Source organism: Euwallacea fornicatus, chromosome 36, assembly GCF_040115645.1.
Source record: "Euwallacea fornicatus isolate EFF26 chromosome 36, ASM4011564v1, whole genome shotgun sequence".
Lineage (NCBI taxonomy): Eukaryota > Metazoa > Arthropoda > Insecta > Coleoptera > Curculionidae > Euwallacea > Euwallacea fornicatus.
Window position 1 is genome coordinate 2010442 of NC_089576.1, and position 18786 is coordinate 2029227.

Below are 18786 nucleotides of genomic sequence, written 5' to 3' on the forward strand. Positions count from 1 at the left end.
AACGCTGCGAAGAACCAACTGCTACTCTCTAACCATAAAATTAAACTCAACTCCCCAACATTACAGGCAGATAGACACACAGTAGAACCAACTGACGAAATTAAATACTTAGGGGTTACAATAGACAAAAAACTGAAATTCACCAAACACCTACAAAACATGAGGACAGAAATCACTCGACGAACAAAACATTTTCGAAGACTGACATACAAAGACAGAGCCATAAGCACCAAAACGGCAATAAAAATATACAAAGCGATATGCAGACCTCTATTAGACTACGGCCACGTACTGATGGCGAATGCAACAGACAAAACAAAAAAATACATACAAACAACTGAACAAATTGCCTTAAGACTGATCACAAAAATAAGACATCCCGACAACCCCTTACATAACCCACCCACCCAAATGCTATACGAACGCACAAATATGACGAAAATAACGGAAAGACTACTGCAACTTTGGAAAAAATGGAAGGACAAACCTCATAACTGGACAATACTCAACCCCCTCTGCTTGACACGGCAAACTAGACATTCCCGATTCCTTTATCCCTCCGAAACCCTCCTCGAACACTACCAACAACCATGAACGGACCGCGGACGGACGACAGTAGCGAACAGTCACTGTTTAGGCCAGGGGCTTCCTGAGTTCCTGCCTAACAGAAGTGCCTCACTAGGCACCCACAGAGGAACCAAATACGCTAGCGAGGTTTCTTAGTTGATTCGAAGGACCAGACGGGCTACCGTCATAAAGTAATGGGGTTCCAAAGGTTCGAGAAATTATATAAACTCGGTTACACAAATTATCTTAAATTTAATGACAGACTAGTTGAATTACAGGGTGAGTTGTGACTAACTTATTAACAATATTGCCCGTGTGTGGGGTTTTATGGCAACGAGAGCTAGAGAGGTTTGTTGTTTTCGCGACGGGATGAAAAACGGTTCTGGTCTTTGCTCCAAGAGGAGTTCGTGCCCCTTCCCACAAAAGACGCAGGTTCCCGAGTTTGGGTTCCCACGATTTCATGAGAAAGTCGCCACCTTGATGCTTTCACACCATTACCTTATCGCTAACACCCTCCGGTTCATGTCCACTTGCGCGTGTGTTTCCACATTTCATCCTAATTTAATGCTGCCCTTAATGTGTTTGGGCAATTTGCACTTCATAAACCAGGGTGAATGTGCACCAGATGAGAGGTGATTATCGCGGTACCCATGGTTTGGCACCCAGTGGTATATCGAGCTTTTGTTTCTGGTTTCTCTCTTTACCAGATTTATTACCCAGATGTTAGGGCAATACGTGAGAGCGATTTTTATGTTGGAGTTTTTCCAACAGTCACTCCTCTCTCATCCTCATCACACTTATGGTTGCCTCGTGGTTTTTTTTTTTTTCTCGTTTTGTAGATTATACATGTCAATTGGGCAGAAAGGCCAAGGGGCCGATAGCCCATTCACCGGGTGAATAAAGATGGTTATTATTATTATTATTAGCAAGTATGTTATTGTCAAAAAATAGCTTCCAACAATCCAGTTCAGTGTTGGCACATTTTGCTTGTGTTCCGACGACGCCAGGCAATTTTACCAAAACGTTATGGAGTCGTGTTTGAGTCTGTTTCCAAGCTCCTTTTCTCCACTTTGTACCGTCTCTAGCTAAATGTCTTTTGGTGAGTTACCGAACTTGTTACAATAAAATATTGACTTACCAGAATAATAATCAGCGTCGCAGTCAGAATCCTCTTCATCACCTTCTTCTTGACTGTCAATTTCGTGATCAGTATCAGAATCTACAAGCCTCTCTTCAACATAATCTTCCATTTCTGAATCATCTGATTCGTCAAAATTTTCGTCGGCAATGGTTACGCTTTTCTCCATTTCTTCAGACACCAGACGATTTAGTTCTTCAATATCATCGGTGCTATTCAAATTGAAACGTTTTTTGTCCATCTTTGTAAACACTAACACAAATTTAACTAAAATAAGCGAACAAAACAAAGAACTCTCGACCAAAGGACTTCGTACAACTGTAACGCGGCTAGTAGAAATGGGTATGGCACCCCCAAGACGGCGCCGATCAACACATCTCAAGAATTTATAGCGCAATAAAACACTTACCAGGGTATAAAACTAATGTAAACTATTCTTAAAATATCCCTTTGAGATGTCACGAAGCGACAATAATGTGGCTCCAATAGTTTTCCAACAATTAGCAAATAAAAACACTATGGGTCTGTCAGACCCATAGCGACTAATGGAGGGTTAACGAATACTCTTGACGCGATCTTTAGGGTGGAGGTCGGCAAACAGCAAAGAGGCGGACTGGAGTACGTTGTTTTTTCCCTTAAAATCGACCGTCACTTTTGCCCTGCAAAGAGGTTGTCTTTTTTTTTTATAGCAGTTTTCTGCCTCGTTTATGGGCAGCTGCCCGGGCCCCAAACCCTCGCTTTCTTACGTCGCCCATTCGAACTGTGCCCCTCCGGTATAAGTCGCTTTTGTCCAGGAGGGTTCCATACTCTCCGCAATAAATTTGCAAAATTTTCATCAGTTCCTAGTTTATTTTATGTAAATTTTATTGCCTCGTTACGAGTCAACAACGAAAATATCTCTGATATCTAGGGGAAAAAAATCTCCAAGGCTTTTCGGCAAGGTCGTTCATAAATCCCATAAATCCGTATTTAATCGCCGATATATGTAATGGAAAGTATAATTAAGCGATGAGTAAATCCCGATCAATTGAGACCGGCTTGCGTGAAAACGCCGACCTTGTATACTTCCTAAATGTTTATAGAATGTTATATTTGTTAATATTAAGTTCTATTTTAAGCAACGTAATATAAATTTTTCGATGTTATCAGATAATATCGTGGTCTTTAGGAGGGTGTTATAAATTCCCCCTATCGAGCGTTGTAAACTATATTGATGTATAGTAAATTTTGCAAACAACGTGGGTGAGTTATATGACCACCCCATAAAGGTTTATTGCTGTAAAGGTATAAACAAATACATAACTCTATGACTGAGTGTTACGTTTGGAAGACCATAAATTGTCTTAGGCTAATGTGGTGACCGAATTAACTTAACATATTCAGATCGGAATCCATTAAATAATAAATGATTTAAAAAAATAAATAATTATTTTTCTTTGCGTTCACGATCCACCAACAAAATTGGTGTGTTGGAAATTTCGGTCTAAAAATATACACTGCCGGCCAAAAGTTTAAGACCACCCTGATTAAGATGGAAAATCAAAGACAATTTCAAAGTTATACAGGGTTCGCCATTGCTCCGGCCTTGGTTCCTGCCGTCTTTGTAGAAATATCAATATGAAATGTTTAGTACAGTACTGATTTGCATTGGAAAGCTGTATGATTTAATAATATTTTTGTTCATACACAGAGTGTTCCGTTTTCGCTGGGCAGCATAAAGTTACAATTTTTTAAATGGCAACCCATAATTTTTTTTATGCCGTTTGACGAAACCTTAATTTAGAAGGAAAATACACTAAACATTTTTTAAATTGGTTGCGGCGTTGCCGTATTAGAGAAATTTCTTTAAAAATGCAGCGTCAGAAAAAAGTTATCACAAAACCGGTGTTTTTTGAAATTTTGAAACTTGTTTTTGTGAAGTAGTAAATGAAAGTCAGAGGTACTTAAAAACTTTAAAACATTTTTTTAATGCACCATACTTTTTTTGTATAAGAGCGCTAATTTGCAAATTTCACAAATTGCTGAAACTCGTTTTTTTTAAACGGACCCATGATTTTTTTCAAGTCCTTCTAATGTAGTTTTTAATTCTCTATTAATTTGCAACAACATCTTTTCATCTAACATTTCCAGTTATGGAGATATTTGCAAAATTTCAATCAAATTGCAACAGGCATTATCATAATCTAACAGATTTATTCTAGTAGGCTTTGCTTCTATTTAACAAAAGCATAAATCACTTATGTCATTTAGTTGTCATATTACCTGTCACTACCGTCTAATGTGGCAACGCCGCAACCAATTTAAAAAATGTTTTCTGGACAAAATTAGAACGACTTCCTTCACTTATCAACAGATGCGCTATTGAAGAGTGTCAATGTCTTGAGTGCATTCAATTTAAGTTTTTAAAATGGAAGGAAAAGATCATTCGAGCATACAAAAGTGGCCGTTGACAAAAAACAATTAATGACCAATTTAACGTTCCTGAACAAGTAGTTTCCAAAATCGTTAAAACTTCCAATATTCGCTGAAAAGTAGTTAATTTAAAACGAGGTCGACCTAGGAAAACCGATAAAAAACTGGAACGGCGCATTAAAAGACTAATCCAAAAAGAACCAAAGAAATCCTCAACTAGTATTCTGGCAGACCTAGGAGACGTAGAAGCGTCTTCGAGAACGATAAGACGTAGATCGGTCGAAGCTGGACTTCCAGGAAGAAGACCAGCGAAAAAACCATTTTTATCCAAAAAAAATAGGGACGCAAGAATGTTGTTTGCGACGCGTCACCTTAACTGGACATTTAATGATTGGAAACGGATGCTTTTTAGTGACGAATCAAAATTTAATTTATTTGGAAGTGACGGGGCAAATTACGTACACAGACCCAAAGGCAAAAGACTGGACCCAAAATATGTTTCACCCACTGTTAAATATGGAGGCAGTAGCGTCATGGTTTGGGGTTGCTTTTCGTTCTATGGAATAGGCCCAATTACACAAATCGAGGGAACCATGGACCGGTTCGTCTATTTAAACATCCTTGAAAACACAATGAAACCCTATGCTGAATGGGAAATGCCCCTGAAATTCATTTTCCAACATGATAACGACCCCAAACACACCTCCAAACTGGGGAAGCAGTGGCTGATGAGCGGAAAAAAAAAGAAGACATTTTCCTTTGATTTTCTTGTACAAAGAAACAAATTTTTGGATAATTTTTTTTAGAAATCAGTGTAATAGTGCCTTATTTGTGTGGATTAATTATTTTTTTATCTCAATTGTTTTTAAGTTAAGAAAAAAATGTAAATAAACGTCATTCGCCTGGGTGTATGAATACTTTTTTGACCTACTGAGATTTGACTGGCCTGCGCGAAGTCCCGACCTAAATCCCATAGAACACGTTTGGGACGAGATGGGAAGACGTCTTCGCAGTCGTGTACCCGCTCCAAGAACGGCTAGGGAATTGCGAGAATTTCTTCAGGAAATATGGGAAAACCTACCCCAGGATGTTATTCGCAACCTCATTGAAAGCATGTCCCGACGCTTGCAGGCTGTCATAAACGCTAGAGGGGGAAATACGCGATATTAATGTCATTATGAGTTGAGCACAAAATTGTGTTCAAAAATGTTACAGTGCTTGGGTAATGGACACCTGTACAATACATCGGTCATTTGGGTACAGGATCGTGTTTTTTTACCATTTACCCTTAACAAAGTTAAAGAACCTCAGAATCGATAAAGGCTATCCTTTTTTATTTTTTTGGAAGTTAGGAAGGCAAAAATTTCGAAAATACTAAAGTGGCCCGAATTTTATGCTCGCCAGTGTATACAGGGTGAGTCTTAAGTAATGGGACACAGAGCAACGATGGATTTATGACATAAAAATAATGCAATATAGCTAAATTTATGTTATACCAAAAGATGAAAATAACTGAGATACAGGGTGCCAAAGTTGAAAAATGAAATCAAATTTTCTTTAATATCTCTGGAACAGTTCGAGCTAATTTCACGAAATTTCTTATATAGGGGTTTTTGGAGATGATCAATTCAAATTTATCGACGATTTCGGCGTATCTTCTAGAGGGTGCCACAATCGACAATTAGGAGCCATTTAAGCCATTTAAACTTTTTTGTGCCACGGCGTATGTCATTTTGTCCTCATAAAATTTGTTCCCCTATCTTTTCTAGTTAAAAAAGTTGTACCTTATTGGTGTCGCTAGGAGCAACGGTTTTCGAGAAATTCAATTAAATAACTTAAATTCCCATTTTTTCTACTTGTTGACATGTAACAACATAATTTTTTTGTATTGTTAAAAAAGCACAAAGATGTGTAGTGCGAATTTTTCATGAAGAGAAATTGTGCCTGTACCATTTCACGCCGATGCAAAACTTATGTGAAGTCGATCTTCAAGCGAGATTGCAATTTTGTAACTTCTTTCGGATGTGCCAGAATGAAGATCTGTTTTTAAATAAGGTCCTCTTTACGGATGAGGCAACTTTTACCCGTCGAGATATAATTAACCACCGTAACAAACATTCATGGGACACAGAAAACCCTCACCTAACTACTGAACGCCACTTTCAGCACGAATTTAAAATAAATGATTGGTGCGGGATTATTGACAACTATTTCGTAGGACCCTATGTATTACCACCTAAATTGAATGGTCCTCTGAACTTGGAGTTCCTCCAAAACGACCTAGGGAATCTTCTTGATGATGTGTCTCTGAATTTAAGGCAAGTAATGTTTTTTATGCAAGATGGCGCAGCCGCACACTTTTCCCGTCCACTAAGAGATTTCTTAAGTACACGCTTTGCCAATCGTTGTATAGGACGTGGATTTGAAATACCCTGGCTCCCACGCAGACCCGACTTGAATCCTGTGGACTTTTGTATATAGGGTTACATGAAATTTTCGGGTTATCAAAATACAATAAATACACCCGAAAAATGATTAAACAAAATTCGAAATGCAGTCGCATTATTTCGGAATGAACAATTGCTATTTGAAATAGAGAGGTCGTTCTGTAAAAGAATTGCAAAATGCATCCAAGTAAATGGTGGACACGTCGGACATTTATTGTTGCAGGAAGATGTGTTTAATTTCTAATTTTTTGTTATTGTTAAAATATTCATTTGGAGCTTAAATGAATATGTCAATAGAAGACCAACTACGGCATTAAATTTTTTTCATATAATCTTTGTGCTTTTTTAACAATACAAAAAAATTATGTTGTTACATGTCAACAAGTAGAAAAAATGGGAATTTAAGTTATTTAATTGAATTTCTCGAAAACCGTTGCTCCTAGCGACACCAATAAGGTACAACTTTTTTAACTAGAAAAGATAGGGGAACAAATTTTATGAGGACAAAATGACATACGCCGTGGCACAAAAAAGTTTAAATGGCTTAAATGGCTCCTAATTGTCGATTGTGGCACCCTCTAGAAGATACGTCGAAATCGTCGATAAATTTGAATTGATCATCTCCAAAAACCCCTATATAAGAAATTTCGTGAAATTAGCTCGAACTGTTCCAGAGATATTTAAGAAAATTTGATTTCATTTTTCAACTTTGGCACCCTGTATCTCAGTTACTTTCATCTTTTGGTATAACATAAACTTAGCTATATTGCATTATTTTTATGTCATAAATCCATCGTTGCTCTGTGTCCCATTACTTAAGACTCACCCTGTATAGGACGACCATTGGGAGAACTTTTTATTTACGTTCTGGAAGCCTTTCGATAAGCAGTAGATTTAATAAAGTAATATAATTGTTTATTTGTACTAAAATTCGACATAAAGTCGCTCTAATTTTGGCCACTACTATATGGACAAACGACTGTACCTTTCTGGCGCTCAATCGGCACTAGTCTAAACGTATAGGAAAACGAATTAATTCTCTTATCTTGAAAAATCTACGGACGACTGATTGTTTATGCAGTCCGAAGAAAATAAAAAAATTGTAGATGGCGCAGAAATTTGTTTATAGCTCGGAAATTTAATATATTTGTAAATAACTTAACGTTTCTATAAGTGGTCTCAAACTTTTGGCCGGCAGCCTACCTGTAGGCTGTAGGAGGTTATTGTCGTTTAAAAAGCTGCAGTCCATGTCAGCAATGCTAGTGGGACGTGGGAAATTAAACTATATCACAGCAGTTTGATCCATTATTTGGAAAATCCTTAATCTGGCAGAAAATTGAAACGCCCCGGAGATTAATGCGATAATAATTGAGCCCCATTTCGGCTGCGTTAGGAAAAATCTCTTTTAACGAGGGTAATAAAATTTAAACCGACTTAAAATAAGGGCCCATAATATTTTGTTGCAGCGAAATTCAGATATTGTCGGCTGCGCATGGAGACTTTAACAATTGTTACTGTTTGAAAATGTATCGCATTTTTGAACTTGGGACCTTTTAATAGCAAAAAAATCATGTAATAATTACACAGGGTTATTCGGATTCGACGCTTATCGCTGGGATCTCGGTAACCATAAGAGATACGAGGTCGGTTAAATTGGGACAAAGTTGTGCAATTTGGAGCTCAGTAAAATGCCCTTCCGAAATGCGAAAAGTGCCAATTACTTCCGAAGATATCTGTAAAAAAAACAAAATTTTCTTTACTGAGGTTACTCAAAGAGCCAATTAAAAACAAACGATAAATCGTAATTTCTACTTTTTCCCTTCTACAAAGCGGTGATATCATATTTGAAAGATGATGATTAGATTTCCTGCAACCATCATCAGACTGGATTTTTCCTATGGGAGCCATCTTGGATTTTCACGTTTTTACATTCAGTTGCTTTTTCTAATTACCAGAATACACCACATGTTAAATTTCAGTATTGCAATTTAGTCAAAATATCAAAAAATGGGTTTGCTAAGAGTGCTTTAGAAAACTCGATTTTAATGAAATGACACGCATAAATGTCTTCTCAAATTTATTAACTTAAAAAAATAAATAAATGAAAATTTTGGGAAATGACAAATCCGCAATCTTGGATAACTAACATATCAATCATACACTGATTTTCAAAAAAACCGCAACACTAAGAAGAACGCATTGTATGTTTTTGAAATTTTGGTACGATTTTAGACTTGTAAAGGAAAAAAAATGATAAAAATTTCAAGTTCGTATTTTAATGCGTTTCGAAGTTTTTCTTTACTTTTTTATCTGTGACGATCGATCTTTTGCAAATTTTTTTACAGGCGGATAGCGATAAAGGTACTATTGTTAGTACCATATGGAATGTGTGGTAGTGCAAAATGCCTCGTGTACGCCAAAATGCAATTAACTCCCTTTGAAAGGGGAAGAATTGTCGGTATGCACGAGGCAGGTTTACCTTTCCGCGAAATTGCACGTAAATTGGATCGAAACGCATCAACAGCGCTAAGAGCTTGAAGAGATTGGTCTAACGAAGGGTCAGTAAATCGTCATCGTGGTAGTGGCCGTCCAAGAATGACGAACCGACGCGAAGACCGGCGACTTCGTCGTTCAGCGACAGGCGCCCCGTTTCAAACAATTCCTTCTCTTGGGTGGCCACCCTAAATCGAAGGGTCACCCTTAGTACCATGTATCGCAGAATTCGAAGTTTTGGACTAAATTCATATCGTCCTGTAGGTCGGCTTCCATTATCACGAAATCACAGGGTGGCCCGACTGGAGTGGTGTCGTCTGAGAGTGCAATGGGCGGATGAGTGGAGAAGAATCGTGTTCAGTGATGAGAGCCCATTTTGTTTATGGCGATCTGATGGTTGGTTACGTGTTAGAATGCGCAGATGAGAGCGATTAAATTTGGACTTTTCTAGTCATTCTGGTTTAACACCAGGTTTCATGGTTTGGGGTGCCATCCAGTATGGTAGTCGGTCTCCTCTTGTTTTCATTTATGATAGATTAAATGCTCAGAGGTACATTAATAGTGTCTTAGAACCGGTTCTTGTACCATACATGCACGACCATCCTGGAAGCACGTTTCATCAGGATAATGCGCGACCACACGTAGCCAACGATACTTTGAGGTATTTGGAAGCTGAAAATTCGGATGCTTTGCCTTGGCCAGCTCGGTCTCCAGATTTGACCCCAATAGAGCATGTATGGGATATAATGGGTCGGAGACTTCAACGTTTAGCTCGCCTTCCAGAGACCATAGATGAACTCCGCGAGCAGATGCAGATTGCCCGGGATACAATACCACAGGAAGATATTGACAATTTAATTTTAAGCATGCCACCTCGCTTACAGGAATGTATTAATCTAAGAGGAGATACCACCCATTATTAAATGATTATTAAATTTTTTCACTTATTCACAATAATTTTCTTTTGATATTTTGATCGTTTTTGTCTATCACCCGACCCAACGTAACGCCAGAATTTCAAACGTGTTCGATGTGTTCTTCTTGGTGTTGCGGTTTTTTTGAAAGTCGGTGTATTTGCGTTATTAAATGTTTCAAAAGGACTTTAAGCAAATTTAATTTTTTTTCCTACTTTGATCAAACTGAAATACTGAATTTTTACATGTGACGCATCCAGGTAATCATGAAAATAATCGAATTTAAAAAAATTTAAATCCAAGATGACGCTCTTAAGAAAAAACAAAGTCGGTAATGGTTGCGGGAAATCTCGACGTCGGATTTGGAATACGACATTACCACTCCGTAGAAGAGAACAAATGGAAATTATGATGAATCATTCGTTTTTAATTATCTCTTCATATAACCTTAGTAATAAAAAAGAAATATTTTTTCAAAATTTCGTTTTTTCACGGATATCTCCGAAAGCAATCGGACTTTTTCAAATGTTGGAAAGGCAGTTTGTTAAGCTCCAAATTGCGCGACTTTGCCCCCGTTTAACCAACCTCGTATCTCCTATGGTTACAGAAATCCTAATGATGAATGTCGAATCTGAATAGTCCCGTATAATAAAACCACTATTTCGACAACTAAAGAGGCCAAAAAAAGCTCACCTGAGCTATCGACCAATAAAGTTTTAATTATTTAATTTACCAGTTCATGTTCTTTAATTAATTGAGTTATAATTAAATTTAGAAAATCGGCAATAACTTGTTGTATCATCCCATTTAACAATTATTGTATAAAATTATATACGGCACGATTGTCATGCACATTATTATGATCCCTACGTCAAATATGAATCCCCAAGCTCGGAGCGCAGGTGGATCTAAGACGTGAGGATCATGAATATTTCAGTACCGCGGCGCACATACTTCTTGGCACTACCAGACTTAACTAGATATCATAAAATTGCAATAAACATCTAAATCATGCATAAATTAAATCGAAAACACAACGTTTCTTTAATCGGAACATCAACGGTGACGTTCCTTTTAGCATTGATTTCCGTGACAAGTACAAATAAAAACGTAATGGAGAATCACAATTCAGCTCGCTAGGTAAATAATGAGTCATATGCGTCTTATTATTATGTTAAATTGTTATTGAACTGGTTTTAGAAAAATAGGCGAGAAAACGCGCCTGATCATGATATATCTTCAAATTAATAGTGGAAAAAATAAAATATTAAATTATTTTTAATAATCACACATTATTGATTTTTTGACGAAAAAAACTTTGTAATTATGGACAGCACTTATTCGAAAATATTATTAAAAACTGAAAAAAAACTAAATTAACAATAAACACGCAAACCAAGTATTACAACAGAAAACTGAAATTCCCAATGTACCCACTAGTCCAGCTCCACATTTTTCCGCGGGCGCTTAAGCTTCGATAACCGAGGAAGTTTTGAATTTACAATATAATTAGCATGATTGAATTAAAACATCATAAAAATCTGTAATCATTTTTAGATTTAGATTTTTTTTTAATTAAAAAAAAAAAAAATTAATTTTATTTTTTTTAATTTTTATTTTTTTTAAATTTGAAAAAACAATTTTTTTAATTAAAACCACTCAGTTTCGCATCGACGAAATAAAAAAATCGGGAATTTGTTACAAACAATGTGCAAATAACGGGTCCTCATTAAAAACAGAGCTCGCAATAAGCGGCGAAACATGCACAACGTTGATTAAGTAATTTACCATTTACTATCAAACACCTGGCTGACGACTAGTAGTAAAATAACTGAATTTAACCAATACATGCGTCTGATATTCCATCACTTAGTTGAGGTGTTCCTTTAATGATCACCCTTTAGAATCGATTTCACTAAAGCGAAATATTTCTTATTCAATGTGACCGTGGTACGAGCTCCGCCATTAGGACCTCAGTTATCTGAAGAGATGCAAGGTCTGTTAAGGTCGGGCAGCGTTACAGACTTACAAAATATACGGATTTCATTTTTTACTTACAAATCGGAAACGGGTAATTATAAGACGATAGAACCAAATCACTCTAAATGACCTTTTTGAAGTACCTTTTGACAGCATTGCTGATGTTTTTCAATTATTTTAGTTGTGAGATGCAATTTTCGTTTTTCTTATGGCCCCCGTAGCACATGCATGTATATTATATTACACAGGGTGTTGGTTAAGTACATATACTTATTTCAAGGGATGAATTTTTAACTGATTTTATTGCAAAAAGGTCTTCTGAATGTAGGTCCGCAACGTCTACAATTAAGAACAAGAGGGTGTTGAAATGAAATTTTTTATTAGGTTTTTTAATACTGTCAGACAGATTCGTCATAATCGGACAAAATTGTAAATGCATAAAAAATAATATATAATAAATGTGTAGAAGGCGGAAATGGCCATTTTCAACATGTATTATGGCATTAAATTAATTTTGAAAATTTTAATAATTGTTATTAAATAAATTTTGCTCATATCGTGTTAATTGCAGACCCGTTTATGCCCAAACGGTTACTTCTACAGGCGCTTTTCAAGAGTGCCTTTTTCTAATAGAAGTAAATGTGCAATAAGCCTATTAATACAAAGGTAGCATACAGTGTAGCACAAAAAAGATAGGACCATTTAAAATGTGACGGAATATTGTATGTGGCGCCCTCTATCAATAATAAAAAACTTAACACAATACTTGGATTGTGCGTAATATAAAAACCAGCATTCCGAATTTTGTCCGATTATTACATCTCTATCCGAAAATATAAAAAATTAAAAATTAAACTTCAACGCCCTCTAGTTCTTAAACGAAGACGTTGCGGACTTATATCTATAGGAAGTGTTTGAATTAACATCAGTTAAAAGTTAATTTCTTAAAATAATTCACTTAATTAACACCCTGTACATTTACGTTACATATATGTATATGTAACCTTATTTTTCATCCAAAGGACACGTGTAACAACTAATAGTGTCAACTTGGTTACGACAAACATCTTTTTTGTCAGAGCGCCATCGAGCGATAAAATCGGAAAATGTTTCCTCATTCGACGTTTGACAGTCTAATTACAGTACTCACATTTTGAAAGCCGAAAATGCCTTATTCAAACGATTAAATGCGGCATATAAATAATATAAATTTGTTACCTTTCACAATTTTTTTACTTGTCTGTTTTGAATTTTAAAAACATCAAATCTGTAAATAAACTGTCACAAATGAGATATTGAAGTATTTTTCACGTTCGCCTCTCCATGACGCTCTTAGCACTAAAGAAAATTGACTTCTGAAAAATGTGTCGTGTCAATGAATTTGGAGTAAACAGGACTCCTGTAATATCGACAGGATATGAAAAAAGGAAAATTGCATTTCGTGTCTAACAATCTTAATGCAATGGAAGGAAACTGACAAGAACGATGTTCGAAGAAAACCGACAACGCTGTTAAAAAGTACTCCAAAAGGGCCCTTAAGAGTGTCACAGCTCGGATTTATAAATAATAAATTAAAACTAAATTTTCAATTTCAGAAACCCTGCCCTTTTGAAAACGGGCTTGTATGAATCTCGTTTTTTTGTTATTAGAAATTGTTGTCGGAAACATAATTAAAAACTTATGTAAACAATGTAAATATCGAAATACATATGTAAATAAACAAATTAAACCTTGGAATCGAGTAATGAACTCGAAATCTTCCCATCGCGCGGTAAAACTCGCATCATTACTTCACTGACAAATTGGCCCACGCTTTTCCATACGGGTAATTAAACTATTTATCAAAATGTCGAATTTCCATATTTATCATTATGAGTTTATAATCTATAATCATCTATTAGTCATTTAAAATCTTTAAAATAATCGTACTTTTCAAAATGGCTTCATCGGTAAAAAAGTTGAGCTGCCATTGGTCAGTTCAAAATCCCAACTGGCGGACAAAAACATCATATTTACACGGCAATTTTGAATGCGAATTAATTCATTCCCGCAAACAGACTTTTCGACTGAGCTTCTCGTCAAATGATAGTTAAAAAAAATCTCCACAGGGGTCAATTTCAAATGGATCCCATTCATTTCTCAATCAACACATTTCCAATTGACCCTGTACGTCTATTGCAATGTATTGTGCATTTATGTGGGAATCCCTGAAATAAATTCGACTAAACCGCATAATATAAACAACAATCGTGCTATAAATAAACATTTCAGGGTGAAAAGGAGTGGTTCTCCCTCAAATGTAAAAAATAAATAAACTCCTCAACATCAATTCCGCCAGTTTCTATCGGAACTACGTTCTCAATGGCTCACAGTTTTAATTACTGGTAATCTTACGTTTCTTAGCAATCACGATTATTTGCATTGAATAAACATTAAACCGGCTAACCTCTAAAAGCAGCTAATGAAGACATTGAGCAAACATTCTTTTATAGCTCGATCCCGTGTTATCGGTTAATAAAAGATGGTATTAGATAAAGATGACCTTGTTGATAGGAGGTAGAAGCACCCGTAATAATTAATGTCTTGGGCACTATAAATGACGTAAAGTTTGCGGTGTAAATGTCAATGATGATTACCACCGAAACCAGTAAGCTTACAGTGTTTGTGTAAGTCGTTAAAACGGCGGCTAGATATGCTCCAATAATGAGTAACAACTTGGCCGTTTATTACTTACGCAAATGTTGAAAATTCGTCATTGATTGACGCCGAAAAAGTCTTTGAAGATGATGAGATGAAGATGGAGAACTTTTGCATTGATACACTGTACAATGTTCAATGTCTAAGTATAAGAAAGTTATAAAAAACCAGCTATAGGCACTTAATCTTTTAACTCGTTTCATTAAACGTAACGGTTATAAAATACACTGCATATTCACGGCTGATTGGAAAGAACACCATGAGAAATTCCAGTCAAGAGAACTTGAAAATTGAATCAGGTCGTAGGTATCCAGGCAGGTTACCAGGTTGAGGTAGAAAGCAACCTCTGTCACGTGCAAATTTGGGACTATCAAGACCACGTTTTAAGCCAAAACCACTCTAGGCGCATTTAAGAATTAGAGCGACCCAAGTCGAAGGAAGCGGGAATAAACTAAAAGGGTATTATACACTGAAATACATAGTTTAGCGTCAAATTAGTCTTATTTTCTCGGTTGTCAGTCAGACTACTCTTCTTGTCTTCTTTGGAATCTATGTTTAGCCCATAGAACATTAAAATTCCAATATACATAAACTGGTTTGGTAGATCGCTGACTTGGAGCAATATCTCAACAACTATGTGCGTCTATTCCCTAGCGTCGTAAACCTTAACGCAGGGGCCTTAAGTAACCATTAAAAGCCCAACTACGCCTCTGCATAAATTCGCTGGAAAGCAATTTAATATTTTTCTAATAACGTCTTAAAATTCAAAATCCAGTTACAGTTAGTTTGCCCAGCGGTCAACGCCTGGCCATGGTAATTTCTCCCGTCACAGTTAATGAGTAAGAACATCTAGGACCGGCAATTTTTAAGTATCATCATTATTACCATCATCGTTACGCCTTTCCCCTTAAATTATATACGCCGTAATGCCAAATTGTTTTGACTACCGTTACCGATAGTTTTTGCCGATGGGAATTTATGAGAATTTATTTAAGTGTGGAAATGAACTTAATTGCTCAATATAGTGAGTAGATGTAAGTCGAGTTCGAGCTGCAACCCTCACGGAAACGCGCCCGGTCGCGAGTGAACAAGCGAAAGCTTTCAGATAATGAAGTTGGGTTTGAAAATTAATTTCATCGTTAACAAAGTTTTTTAATTAAATATTAAATATGAAGGTTTGTTAAACGTAAAAATACCCACGGTTGGGATTAAGATCGAGACGTCATCATTGCAAGGTTAAATTCCCTGCCAGCTCTTCATCGACCGATTTGCTCGCGTCCATTCGACCGGGCACTTAATAATCGATAATCGATAATCCAGTTTTTAAAAAATTTTCCCGGTCAAGCTTATGGAAAGCGAAAAACGCAATTAGTGCGCCTTTTTTTCGAACATCTTCAACGGATTTATCATGGCGTAATTTGCAGGATCCACAGTAAAATTTAATGTTTAATAATTACGACGAGTACTAACTGAAACATAAAAGTATTAAAAAAATAAAATCGTAATAACGGGGTTTGAACCTGTAATCTTATCGACATGAGACCGAACTTGCGATTACTCCTGGCAGTTCGACGAGTTAAGCGTCGATTTTCCCAGCTGGCGCTTAAGTGACACGTAACTTCTACGGCAATTTATTGAGTTATTTATAAAGGAATATTTAAAACTCCTTGAGAATTCAACTAAGCATTAAGCAAAAAAAATGAGAAACATTTTAAACACCAAAAGTTAATTAAGTCCAAATTAAAATCTCGGTAGAAACACAATAAAAGCTTTTTCAAGTTTTAGCTTTTGCTTTTTAGCAAAAGCATTAGAAATTTAATTTATTTATGACTTAAAACATGAAAAAACCGTGAGAACTGAGTTGCGAATTTTCATAATTGCTCGCCAAGCTCCACCTCTGATTGGTTGCCTTGAAAACCAAATTTACGAACATCCAAAGAAACCATTGAACCAATTTTTTGAAATATACCCCGCATTTCCATGACGAAAACATAAGTAAAATTCCTTTCACGTTACATAAAGGAAATCCGCAGACTGGCACAGACCCACACCAATTGTTCTATAATAAGCACGTTGTTCCCATTACCACACCGAGGAAAACTGGAGAAAACGCTTCTTTTCATTTTATCATAACCATTTCATTATCAAGAGGGTGATTGGTTAAGGGGGTTAGCGACCTTTGCAAGGCTTAAGGGATGAACAAATAAACTTACCTTTTATTTCACTAAGACCAACGAATCTCCGCTCGACTTGTCACGTTCAATACACCGCAAATCATAATCAATACGTATACATGGCAAAGAAATGGTAATAACTAACTAGCTGAACTTGACATTCTAAGAATAGCAAGGTTGTATTATTGAACATGCCTGTACGTTTATCTCGTTATAGCTGGAATTTCTAAGGCTTGAGGAATTTCTAAGGGTGACAGGGTTCTGGCTCCAGCCCAAGAATTTAAGTCTTAATGCAGTGATCATAAAGTATCCCTTTGAAGCAGTGCGAAAAGACCTAGCAGGAGAAACCAAAACTGCTTTGTTGTTAGAAAACACGCGATAGTTAAATTAAGAATCGCCTGCGAGGATTCTAATAGGAGAGGATGGTACGAAGTCTCTAATAAAAGCAGTTTTCTTGTAAAGAAAGAAAACTGCCTTTTAAACGACGCTGAGGCTAAATTAATTCCATACATAAATAATTAAATTGTGTGCATGCAAGCACGGTTTTTGGCAACCTTAACTGGTTTCAATGATCATTCTGGACCAATTTCACCTGGGACTTCAATGGACGAATTTTATGTAAATGTGTTTCAAAGTTGAACCAAGAAACATTTTTTCTTCACACATCGATTAGTTCACATTTATCTCGGCTCTTTTCCAGAATTTGCAACATTACTTAATATCCCAAATTTTCCTGGAATAGAAGATGTTTGCACCTACCTTTAGGCGAAATTGCAGAATGGAACATAAGCTTCACGGTGTAGAAATAATTTAGTGAAATCACTGGCAACTCTGTTTACACAAGGAGTAGGACGTGGATTGTGGGTTGCCTATTTAGGATCACAGTAGTGGGTGTGATTATTCTGAAAGCGGCGTTACAGTAATTTTGAAAATTATTATTTCTCTATTCCGCGTTTTGGAGTTCGCATATGTGGAAAACGCCGTACGTTGGCCAATTTTCCAAATTCGTAAATTTTTGAACACAAACGGTAACGCTCTCAAGAGTTACAAAACACGTACATAGATGTTGTTGCTGGAAACGTTCATGTTTCATAACAGGAAACTTTCCTTCTTTAATCCCAGTTTGCTGCAGCTTAATGTTTTATGTAAAAGAGCGCATTTGGAGTCTTTCCAAAGAAAACTTTTGATCCAGTTTATGACCCAAGTTATATGGCATGAATTTTTTGAAGGATGCTTCTATGCAAATTTTTTTATAAGAATTTTTATGCAGGTTTTATTAGTATTCCAGTTGATAGACGGCATTGTCCCCAATCTGATGACATCGGCCTGTAGTTTAGATAGACGTTTGATAGCAGGGGCCAACTCTAGACGTTCAATGCTCTAATGTGGCGACTGCGTATGACATCGGGGACAGGATAGGACTAAGAATGAACTTCAAAGAATTGAACCTATTTAAAATCATGGTACGCCCTCAACAGCTCAAGTTTCCACTCCCAAAATGCCTGTTGTATTCCCTGTTTTAGCCATAAATAGGTTATTATTAATAGGCATGTTCGTTGAGAGATTGGGAGGACTAATAGCTTTGCTATTTGACACCAGTTTATTATTTATTAAGATGGTTTTACATCAAACCACAGTATGAATTCCCTTGTATCACATTACATTTGCTTGTAATGTTTAATATTGAATGAGCAATTATATATATTACTTCTCGTAGGATTTTGATGATATGAAAATAACGTGAAGCTTAAAAAAATAGCAATCCCTATGTGAGTGAACTCGATTGAATTTATTTCATGTTACCACAGAAATTTCGTTCACTATAATTACAGTAAATTTCTCAATAGAAATATTATTTGTACAAATTGCTTCGGCACAATACTAAATAATATTAAGATCTTGAGTAATATTTAAACTTAAAGGGCATCTTCTGACATTTAAGCCCATTTTTATCTTCTCACTAC

At 36.3% G+C, this 18786-nt stretch overlaps 1 protein-coding gene and 1 long non-coding RNA gene across 3 annotated transcripts in view; one reads left to right on the forward strand and one right to left on the reverse strand.

Moving 5' to 3' along the window:
• The window catches only part of LOC136348999 (uncharacterized), a 57253-nt gene extending 40018 nt beyond the window's left edge, over positions 1 to 17235 (forward strand). Inside the window, exon 3 of the long non-coding RNA XR_010733753.1 lies at positions 17040 to 17235. This is a non-coding gene — a long non-coding RNA (uncharacterized lncRNA). The remainder of the gene's footprint in view (positions 1 to 17039) is intronic.
• LOC136348990 (beta-1,4-glucuronyltransferase 1-like) overlaps positions 1 to 18786 on the reverse strand; it is a 68429-nt gene that overhangs the window by 43276 nt on the left and 6367 nt on the right. The window contains exon 1 of one of the 2 annotated variants that reach the window (XM_066300218.1): positions 16862 to 16986. The exons of the other annotated variant lie outside the window; for it this stretch is intronic. The gene's annotated coding sequence lies outside the window, so the exon portion shown is untranslated. Of the gene's footprint in view, positions 1 to 16861; positions 16987 to 18786 lie in introns of those variants that run through there. 2 annotated transcript variants of the gene reach the window in all.